This window comes from Mobula hypostoma, chromosome 14, assembly GCF_963921235.1.
Source record: "Mobula hypostoma chromosome 14, sMobHyp1.1, whole genome shotgun sequence".
Lineage (NCBI taxonomy): Eukaryota > Metazoa > Chordata > Chondrichthyes > Myliobatiformes > Myliobatidae > Mobula > Mobula hypostoma.
In genome coordinates, this window is record NC_086110.1 from 41,101,944 (window position 1) to 41,113,087 (window position 11,144).

Here is an 11,144-nt window from a genome sequence, read left to right on the forward strand (position 1 = left end):
CTCTCTGTGTTCTGCTGATCAACCAATGCTCCACCCATTAGTAACTTCCCTGTAATTCCATGGGCTCTTATCTTGCTAAGCTGCCTCATATGCAGCACCTTGTCAAAGGCCTTCTGAAAATCTAATGTGAGCGGATCCAGGAATGCCCCTATTAACTGAAGAGAGACAGGGAGAGACATTTATCATTGATGGTTTGTTTGGAAAGGAGAGAGAGACCAAGATTGACGGTTGGACTGACACGGGACTTAACTCTGGAGTTTTACTTTGGAGATAAAAACTGAGCAGCTTGAAGGTTGCTATGGTGACCAACAGGACATTATTGATGTTACTTTCAAGGACTTGTTGCCTGCTTGCATTTCTTTGCAAACAAAGAAAGGAGGGACTCTTTGAATGACAGGTGATGCTCAGCCTGGTGAAATAAATGGGAGGTCAGATGATTCAGACCTCAGACACATGATCTGGTTACTGAATGAGCATTGTTGTCCCCGCAGAGAAAGTGGGTTTTGGAGGATCGATCAGGCGGATCGATCCAAATTGCTATTCCACCGCTGAAGAAGGGGTTGACTGGTGGGGAGTTGTCTATGCGTCCACCACAGGATAACGGGTCCCCCTGGTTAAAGTCACAGTCGGTGACTTGTAAAGGATTTCGGAGGACGACGAGAAGATCGATGGCAACAGCTCACCTGAAGACTCAACTCTCTCTCTCTCTCTATCTCTCCCCATCGCTATTCAACTAAATACCACGAACTGAACTGAACTGAACTTTACTCAACATTGTAAGACTGTATCTTTTTACCCCTAGACTTAAAGAAGCTTGGTTTTCATACATATATTTCCACACTGACTGATTTACGTACTCATATATATATTTGTTGCTAACTTGTGTGATTTATTTACATTGATATTTACTGTATTGCGTAGTTATTAATAAATATTATTAGTTTATAGCAATACTGGACTCCAAAGTGGTTTCTATTTCTGCTGGTTTCTTTATCCCCGTCACGGGGTACGTGACACCAAGTACACCACTTCTACCGCATCTCCTTTGTCTACCCTGCTTGTAATTTCTTCAAAGAATTGCAGTAGGCTTGTCAGGCAGGATTTTCCTTTTAGGAAACCATGCTGGCTTTGGCCTATCTTGTCATGTGCATCCAGGTACTCCGTAATCTCATCCCTAACAATCAATTCCAACAACTTCCCAACCACTGATGTCAGGCTAACAGGTCTATAGTTTCCTTTCTGCTGCCTCCCACCCTTCTTAAATAGCGTAGTGACATTTGCAATTTTCCAGTCATCCAGTATAATGCCAGAATCTATCAATTCTTGAAAGATCATTGTTAAGGCCTCTGCAATCTCTCCAGCTACTTCCTTCAGAACCTGAGGGTGCATTCCATCAGGTCCAGGAGATTTATCCACCCTCTGACCATTAAGCTTCCTGAGCACCTTCTCAGTCGTAACTTTAACTGCACAAACTTCACTTCCCTGACACTCTTTAATGTCCGGTATACAGCAGACGTCTTCCACTGTGAAGACTGATGCAAAATACGCATTCAGTTTCTCTGCCATCTCTGCGTCTTCCATTGCAGTATCTCCAGCATCATTTCAGGGATGGCCACAACGTCATACTTGCCAATATGTGGGTGAATTTCAGGATCATCCATTTTATTTCTTATGCTGTGTACATTCAAATACAACACTTTCAGTCCAGTATTTGTTGCTTTCTCTTTTAACTGCACCACGCCTCTATTGCCCTGTAACTCATGCCATTGGCTGTGGTTAAGCTTCATCTCCTGCCTGTTCTTTCTATAATCTCTGTTGCACGCTACATTTGATTTATTTCTGTTTTCCCATTCCTCAACCCTATCACTCCGGTTCCCATCTCCCTGCCAAATTAGTTTAAACCCTCCCTAACAGCCCTATTAAATGTGCCCGCTAGGATACTGGACCCCTTTGGGTTCAGGTGTAACCCATTCATTTTGTACAGGTCATACCTCTCCCAGAAGAGGGCCCAAAGATCCATGAATCTGAAGCCCTGTCCCCTACACCAGCCTCTCAGCCATGCATTAATATGCCTGATCATGCTATTCTTGCGCACGTTAGCACGTGGCACAGGCAGCAATCCTGAGATTACTACCCTAGAGGTCCTACTCTTCAGCTTCCTACCTAACTCCCTGAATTCTCTCTTCAGGACCTCCTCCTTTTTTCTACCTATGTCATTAGTACCAATGTTTACCAAGACTTCTGGCTGTTCAACCCCTTCCTTCAGAATACTCTGCACCCGATCCAAGACATCGCATATCCTGGCACCTGGGAGGCAACACAGCATGCGGGTATCTCTATCAGGCTGACAGACCCTCCTGTCTGTTCCCCTCACTGTGGAATCCCCTATGACTACCACATTCCTCATCTTCTTCTTTCCTTTCTGCACCACAGAATCAGGTTCAGAGCCAGAGACCCAATTGCCATGGCCTTCCTCTGTCAGCTCATCCCCCTCAACCACATCCAAAATGAGATGACGATTACTGAGAAGGATGGCCACAGGGGTGCTCTCTACAATCTGAGCTCTTCCCTTCTCCTCCCTGACCGTCACCCACTTATCTAACTCCTGCAGCCTTGGAGTGACTAACTCCCTGTAGCTCCTCTCTATCTCCTGTTCACTCTCCCTGATAAGCTGTAGGCCATCGAGCCGCAGCTCCAGATTCCTAACGCAGTGTCTCAGGAGCTGCATCTCGGTGCACCTGGTGCTGATGTGGCCATCTGGGAGACTGGAAGATTCCCAGGATTCCCACATCCGACACCCAGAGCAAAATATTAACCCTACCGAATGCTCTCTATTCCTCAAAAAAATGCTAAGAAAAACCAAAAACGAAGTCCACTACCCACTTACCTCGCCAAAACCTGAATGAGCCAAAGGCTGTTGCTTCTACTCTCGCCACTGGCCTACTCCCAACAATGGCCGCTCCGCTTATCCCTTCTGTACTTTGATTTAGACTTATCTATGGGTTGTTGCTGTTACTAGCTTGTCAGCTGGTAACAGTCCTGACAAGGATCTGCTTGCTAGTTACAGACAAGAGGGTTTGTCTGGAATCTCACCACTCCCACTTGGAGAAAGGTAACCAAGGAACAGAGAAACAATTCTTTCTCTGCCACTTTTTCAAAGCCATTCCGGAAGTTCAGTTAACTCAATAAAACACAGGAAGTAACACATCAGACCTGAGGACTGTAAAAAGATGGTCAGCTTGAAACACGAACTGTTTCTCTTTCCATAGATGCTGCCTTACCTGCTGAGTGTTACCAACATTTTCTGTTTTTATTTCACATTTTCGCCATTTGTAGTTTTTGGAATTTTGGATACAAAAGACAATTTACCACCGCTCCCCTCCCCATCTTTTGCGCGGATTCACCCTAAAACATGAAGTAACTCTTTACAAATAAACTTTCCCAATGGATCTTGAGCTCCACCATGGATGGCCCCAAGCCTGGTTGTACATGGGGCTAGCAACCCCATCCTGTAAAAACTCAGATCTACAGAAGCATGAACGGAAGCTCCGAAGACCTCGTTCCTGAGAGAGGAGGGATCTTCAAAGATGGGCTACACCTGGGGACAACTTGAAAGACTGGCCCAGGACAAAAGATTCTGGCGAGCTGCTGCCCCAGCAGGCGTGATGGGCTAACAACAATGAATATTCATCAACACTTGTAAATCTTTAGCTCCCCCGTGTCACTTGCTTAACAGTTCTCAGTTGCCAGCCTATCCGTGACTTAAGCCTCTGTGGGGAAAAGATTGCCGCACATTATTCAAAAGCTGTAAACAACCAACTGGGGATTTTCCACGGAAACAACACACAGTGAATAGACACACATGAGTTTTATTGAGGGTAATAAATCTAAATCTTTCCAATTAGTGGGTGGATGAAATTCCTTAATGAGGCGATAAAGTCAAATATAAAATAAGAAAATTGCATAGATGATTCACCAGTTCCGAACCGTCCACGAACACCATCTCATCATTCCTCATTATTAAGTTCTCAATTATTACATCCTTGCTTCTATATTCTAGTCCTCTTTAAATGAATGCTAACATCACATTTGCCTTCCTCACCACAGACTCAACCTGCAAATTAACTTTCAGGTTAATCCTGCACAAGGACTCCCAATTCCCTTTGCATCTCAGTTTTTTGTATTTTCTCTCCATTTAGAAAATAGTCAACTTTTTCATTTCTTCTACCAAAGTGCATGACCATACACTTGATAACACTGTATTTAATCTGCCACTTCTTGCCCATTCTCCTAATATGTCTAAGTCCTTCTGCAGCCTCTCTACTTCCACAAAACTACCTGCCCCTCCACCTATATTGTCTGCAAACTTTGCAACAAAATAATCTATTCTATCATCCACATCATTAACACACAACGCAAAAAGGATCACTCCCACCATGGACCCCTATAGAACACCACTAGTCCCTGGCAGCCAACTAGAAAAGGCTCTCTTTATTCCCACTCTTTGTGTCCTGCCAATCATCCACAGCTCGATCCACGCTAGAATCTTTCCTACAATACCACAGGCTTGTAGCCTGTAAAGCAGCCTCATGTGTGGCACCTTGTCAAAGGCCTTCTGAAAATCCAAGTACACAACATCAACCAATTCTCCTTTGTCTATCCTGCTTATTATTTTTTCAAAGAATTCCAACAAATTGTCAGGTAAGATTTTACCTTGAGGGGACCATGCTGACTATGGCCTATTTTATCACATGCCTCTAAGTACCCCAAAACCCCATCCTTAATAATAGACTCCAACATCTTTCCAACCACTGAGCTCTGACTAATTGGCCTATAATTTCCTTTTTTGCTGCTCTCTCCCTCCTTGAGGAAACCATGCTGGCTACAGACTATTTTTCATGTACTTCCAAGTATCCTGAGACCTTATCCTTAATTATCGACTCCAACATCTTCTCAACCACTGAGGTCAGATCAACTGGCCTACAGTTTCCTTTCTTCTGTCTCTCTCCCTTCTTGATGAGTGGAATGACATTTGCAGTTTTCCAGTCTTCTGGAACCATTCCAGAATCTCGTGATTCTTAAAAGATCATTGCTAACGATCCACGGTCTCTTCAGTACCCTGGAGTGTACACCATCTGGTCCAGGTGACCTGTCTACCTTCAGACCTTTCAATGTCCCAAGAACCTTCTCCTTAGGAGTGAGAACTTCACACACTTTATGACTCCTGACACCCGAAACTTCTACCATTCTGCTAGTGTCTTCCACAATAAAGCCTGATGCAAAATACTCATTCAGTTCATCTGCCATTTCCTTGTTTCCCATTACTACCTCTCCAGCATTGTTTTTCTGCGGTTCGATTTCCACTCTCACCTCTCTTTTACACTTTATGTACCTGAAGAAACTTTTGGTATCCTCTTTAATATTATAGGCTAGCTTACTTTTGTATTCCATCTTCACCTTCTTAATAATCTTTTTCATTGCCTTCTGTTGGTTTCTAAAAGCTTCCCAATCCTCTAACTTCCCACTCATTTTTGTTCTATTATATACCCCCTCTTTGGCTTTTACATTGGTTTTGACAGCTCTTGTTAGCTATGGCTGTGTCATCTTTCCTTTAGAACACCTCTTCCTTTTTGGGATGTATATATCCTGTGCCATCCAAATTGCTTTTAGAAATGCCAGCCATGGCTGCTCTCATCCCTGCCAGTGTTCTTTTCCAATCAATTCTGGCCAACTCCTTTCTCATGCCTCTGTAATTACCTTTACTCCACTGTAATACTGATACATCTGACTTTAGCTTCTCCGTCTCAAATTTCAGGGTGAATTCGATTATATTATGATCACTTGCCCCTAAGGATTTTCTTAGACCTAAGTTTTCTAACCAATTGCAATTCATTGCTCAACATCCAATCCAGAATAGCTGACTCCCTAGTGGGCTCAACCATGAACTTCTCTAAAAGGCCATCTCATAGACATTCTAGAAACTCCCCTCTTGGAATCCCGCACCAACCTGATCCTACCAATCTACCTTCATATTGACATTTCCTGTGACTATTGTAACCTTGCCCTTTTGGCATCAATTTTCGATCTCCCATTGTAATTTGTAGATCACATCTCTACTACTCTTTGAGGGTCTGTATATATAGTATTTCCCAGTAGGGTCTTTTCACCCTTGCAGTTTCTCAGCTCTATCCACAACAATTCAACACCTTCCAAGTTTATGTCACCTCTTTCTAATGATTTGATTTCACATTTTACCAACAGAGCAATGCCACGCCGTCTGTCTTTCTGCTTGGCCTTTCAATACAATGTGGATCCTTGGACATTACGCTCCCACCTATAATCTCCTTTCATCACGATTCAGTGATGCCTACAACATCATACATGTCAATCTGTAACCGTGCTACAAGTGCATCGACCTTATTCCATAGACTGTGTGCATTTAAATATAACACCTTTAGTTCTGTATTCACCCTTTTCAATTTTGTCCACCTTTTACATTTCAACTCATCCTGTTGACTGCAATTTTGCCCGATCATCAGCCTCTCCCAGAAAGGGTGACACACTGCCTCTGTTTGTAAACCAACTACTTCATCCTCAGTTCCCATCTCCCTGCCAAATTAGATTAAGCCTACCCAATCAACTCTAGCCAACCTGCCTGCAAGGATATTGGTCCCCTTTGGGTTCAGCTGTAACCTGTCCCTTTTGTCTAGGTCATACCTTGCCCCGAAGAGATCCCAATGATCCATAAATCTGAACCTCTGCCCCATGTACCAGTTCCTCAGCCACGCATTCACCTGCCAGATTATCCTATTCTTACCCTCACTGGCACATGGCACAGGCAGCAATCCAGAGATTACTACCCTGGAGGTCCTGTTCCTCAGCTTTCTACCTAGTTCCCTAAAATCTCTTTTCAGGACCTCCTCACCTTGTCTACCTATGTCATTGGTGCCAAGACATCTGGCTGCTCACCCTCACCCTTGAGAATGCCCTGGACCTAATCCAAGTCCTCCCTGATCCTATCACTGGTGAGGTAACACAGTGGTCCCCAACCACCGGGCTGCGGACCGGTACTGGGCCGCAAAGCATGTGCTACCGGGCCGCGAGGAAACGATATGAGTCAGCTGCACCTTTCCTCATTCCCTGTCACACACTGTTGAACTTGAACATAGGGTTGCCACTGTCCCGTATTTGCCAGGACATCCCGTATATTGGGCTAAATTGGTGTGTCCCATACGGGACTGCCCTTGTCCCATATTTCCCCCGCTAAGGTAGAGCGTTCCTATGAAACCTTTTGTGCCGAAATGGCGTGAGGCGAAGAAGCAATTACCACTAATTTATATGGAAAAAATTTTTGAGTGTTCCCAGACCTAAAAAATAACCTACCAAATAACACATAAAACCAAAAATAACACTAATGTATAGTAAAAGCAGGAATTATATGATAAATACACAGCCTATATAAAGTAGAAATAATGTATGTACAGTGTAGTCAGGAAGATTAAGCCAAACCGATTTGTGGGAAAAAAAAATCAGCACGTACACGCATGTGCACACAGGTGCCTGTGCAAGGCTTCATGGTCATGGTTGTCTTTCCTGGGGTAAACACAAGTGTCCCGGGATTCGACTGTTACTTTTGTCCCTTATTTGGGAGTGAGAAAGTTGGCAACCCTAACAGTAAAAGACATGTTGAGGTGAGTTTAACCCTACTTGAACACCCTCCCCCCCGGTCGGCCGATCCGCGAGAATATTGTCAATATTAAACAGGTCCGCGGTGCAAAAAAGGTTGGGGACCCCTGAGGTAACATACCATTTGGGTGTCTCTGTTCAACTTCTATCAAATAATTTAAATATTTCCAAATAACTCTGAAGTTTCAACTGACTTGTCTTCTCTCCCAACATCCTACAATTAAGAAAATCTCAAGTACCCCTGGATACTTCTTTCTGAGAAAGGCTTTCATTCTATCTAACCAAACAGGATTATTTTGTGATTAGGCAAATCACTGGGAGTCCTAAACAGTAGTCTATACCGATGTCATTTTCCCAAATTGGAAGAGTAGATTTTGTTGCAGCCACCAGCATGTTCCAAGCAGGCATTTAAAAAAAGTTGGTACAGGTTAAAGCAGATTTTCCTTAGAAATTCATAAACACAAGAGATTCTGCATATGCCAGAAATTCAAAGCAACACACACACTCGCATCTCTCCCCTTTCTCGATCTTTCTGCCTCCACCTCTGGAGACAAACTGTCTACCACTACTTTTCTAAACCTACCTATTCCATGGCTATCTTAACTTTCCCTTTTCATACCATGACTCCTGTGAAAATTTCTCCGTTCCTTCATCTGTTCCCAGGATGAGGCAATCCCTTCCAGGACATCAGAGATGTCCTCCTTCTTCAAAGAACAGAGTCCCGTCCCCCCCCACCATTGATGCTGCCCTCACACACATCTCCTCCATTTCCCAGACATCCACGCTCACCCCATCCTTCCGCTGTCTTAACATGATAGAGATCCACTTGTCCTCACCTATCTTTCCACAAGCCTTTGCACCCAACACATCATTCTCCATAACTTCTGCCATCTTCAACAGGTCCCTACCACCAAACACATACTTATCTCCCCCCACTCTCCGTTTTCCACTGGGATTACTCCCTCCATAATTCCCTTGTCTATTCATCCCTCCCCACTAATCTCCTTTCTGGCATGTATCCCTGCAAGTGACATGTCCATTCACCTCCTCCCTTAACCCATTCAGAGTCCCAAACAGTCCTTCCAGGTGAGACCACACTTCATCTATGAATCTGTTGGGGTGGTCTACTGCATCCGGTGCTCCCAATGCGACCTCCTCTACATTGCTGAGTCTCAACGTAAATTGGGGGACCAGTTTGTCGCGCACTTCTGCTCCATCCACCAATAAGTGGAATTTCCCAGTAACCAACCATTTTAATTCCTATCCCCACTCTTGTTCCACCATGACCTCCTCTTTTGCCACTATGAGGCCACTCTCAGGTTGGAGGGGCAACACCTCATGTCCTTTCTAGGTAGCCTCCAACCTGATGGCATGAACATCGATTTCTCCCTTTGGTAATTTTTTTCACCTCCCCCTTCTCTCTTCTTCTATTCCTCAGTCTGGCTTCTTATCTCTTATCCCCACTTGATTATCACCTCCCCTTGGAGTCCCTCCTCCTTCCCTTTCTCCCACCGTCCAACCTCCTCTCCTATCAGATTCCTTTTTCCCCCAGCCCTTTGCCTTTTCCAATTTTCACTTCAGCTTTTTACTTCATTCCCCTTCCCCTACTCACTTGCTTTCATCTGTCATCTTCCAGCTTGTCCTCTTTCTCCTCCCCCCACCTTCTCACTCTGGCATCTTCCCCCTTCCTCTTCAGTCCTGAGGAAGGCTCTTGACCCAAAATGTCAGCCGTTTATTCCTCTTCATTGATGCTGCCTGACCTGCTGAGCTCCTCCAGCATTTTGTATGTGTTTCTTCCTAAAGAATTACTGGGATTAAACCCAGACACAAATTGATAACCTACCTATGTCATTTAAATAACTTCTACATTTAAAAGTACTCAAAATCACAGATCTTACCTTAGTAGCGGTATTGAACAGTCTCTTGAAAGGCAAAAAGAATGTACTTGGAAATCTGTGATTCTATGCTTGCCGTAGAATTGTAAAAGCTGGAACTCCTGTTTCCCAACTAAGTTATCAATGAGGAGTGTTCTGAAACGTTCTGCAGTGGTTCATTCTTGCTGACTTGGTTTTTCGAAGGTACTTTGCTGGTGCTAGATTACATATAAAGTAATGATTAATGAAAATGGTGTACTGTATTAACGTCATTAAGATTTGTTTTGTTAAGATAAAACTTAAGGGTTGAAGCACAAAACTTTCTTTAATGGCTGATAAGTTACTCGCTTGTAGTTTCACGGTGGATCTTTCATTTCGTTTGTTAATGCTGTTACAGTGTGAGGCTAATACTGAGTTGCAGTTAGACAAATATCAAGAGGGAAACTTGTATCTATATTCACTCCAGATTCTTTACAGTAGGAAAATGAGTTGAGAAAGAATAAACACAAGCGATTTGTCCATCTTGAGCAACACACATAAAATGCTGGCGGTGGTCAGCAAATCTGGCAGCATCAATGGATGGGGAACAAATGCTGACATTTTGGGCTGAAACCCTTCATCAAGACTGGAAAGGAAGGGGTCAGAAGCCACAATAAGAAGGGGCTTGGGGAAGGAGTACAAGATGGCAGATGATAGGTGAGATCAGATGATGAGGAAAGTGTCTGGGTGTGTGGGGGGGGGCGTTGAAGAAAGAAGCTGGGAGGGATAGGTGGAAGTGATAAACGGCTGCAGAAGAAGGGCTCTAATAGGAGAGGACAGCGGACCATGGAAGAAAGGAAAGGAGGAAGGGAACCAGAGGGAGAGGAGCTGGAGAGGAGAAAAGAGAAAGGGTCAAAGGGTAACCAGAATGGGGAATGGAAAAAGGTGGGGGGGGGGAGGAGAAATTACTGGAAGTAGAAATCAATGTCCATGCATCAGATTGAAGGTTTCAGATAAAATATGAGGTGTCCCTCCATCCTGAGTTTGGCCTCATCATGGCAGCAGAGGAGACCATGGACAGGCTTCTCAGAATGGGAATGGGAAACGGAATTGAATTGGGTTAACCCAAAGTAGATTGAGGGACTGCTTTGTCAAGCACCGCTCTGTCCACGCAAAAGGCAGGATCTCCCGGTGGTTGTGCATTTCAATCGACACAAAATGCAGGTAGATTTTGGCAAGTCAGGCAGCATCTATGGAGGGAAATGGACAGTCAGCATTGCAAGTTGAGACCTACCTTCAGGACTGGAAAGAGAGAGGGAAGATGGCCAGTAGAAAAGGGGGGAGGGAGGGTGTGGTGAGAGAGCTGGCAGGCGATGCACTGAAAAACCATAAATTTCTAAATGGAGGAAGTGTAAAGGTTCTGAATGCTCACCTTATCTTATTGCCGAAATAACTAAGCAAAGATTTGCAGCAGTGTACAAAATATACAAGCAATTCAAAGCAAACTTCTCAGTGAACTAAGTTTCTCAAGTATTTGAAAATGGTGAAAGAATTAACCACAATTAATACATTTTATATAATGTTCTCAAATCTCCATATCATTTT

General features: G+C 44.0%; 1 protein-coding gene across 2 annotated transcripts in view; it reads right to left on the reverse strand.

Moving 5' to 3' along the window:
* Positions 1-9,740, reverse strand: part of slc7a9 (solute carrier family 7 member 9) — a 90,120-nt gene extending 80,380 nt beyond the window's left edge. For both annotated transcript variants that reach the window (XR_010020302.1, XM_063066993.1), the window contains exon 1: positions 9,585-9,740. The gene's annotated coding sequence lies outside the window, so the exon portion shown is untranslated. The remainder of the gene's footprint in view (positions 1-9,584) is intronic.
* Between the last annotated feature and the right edge of the window lie 1,404 nt (positions 9,741-11,144).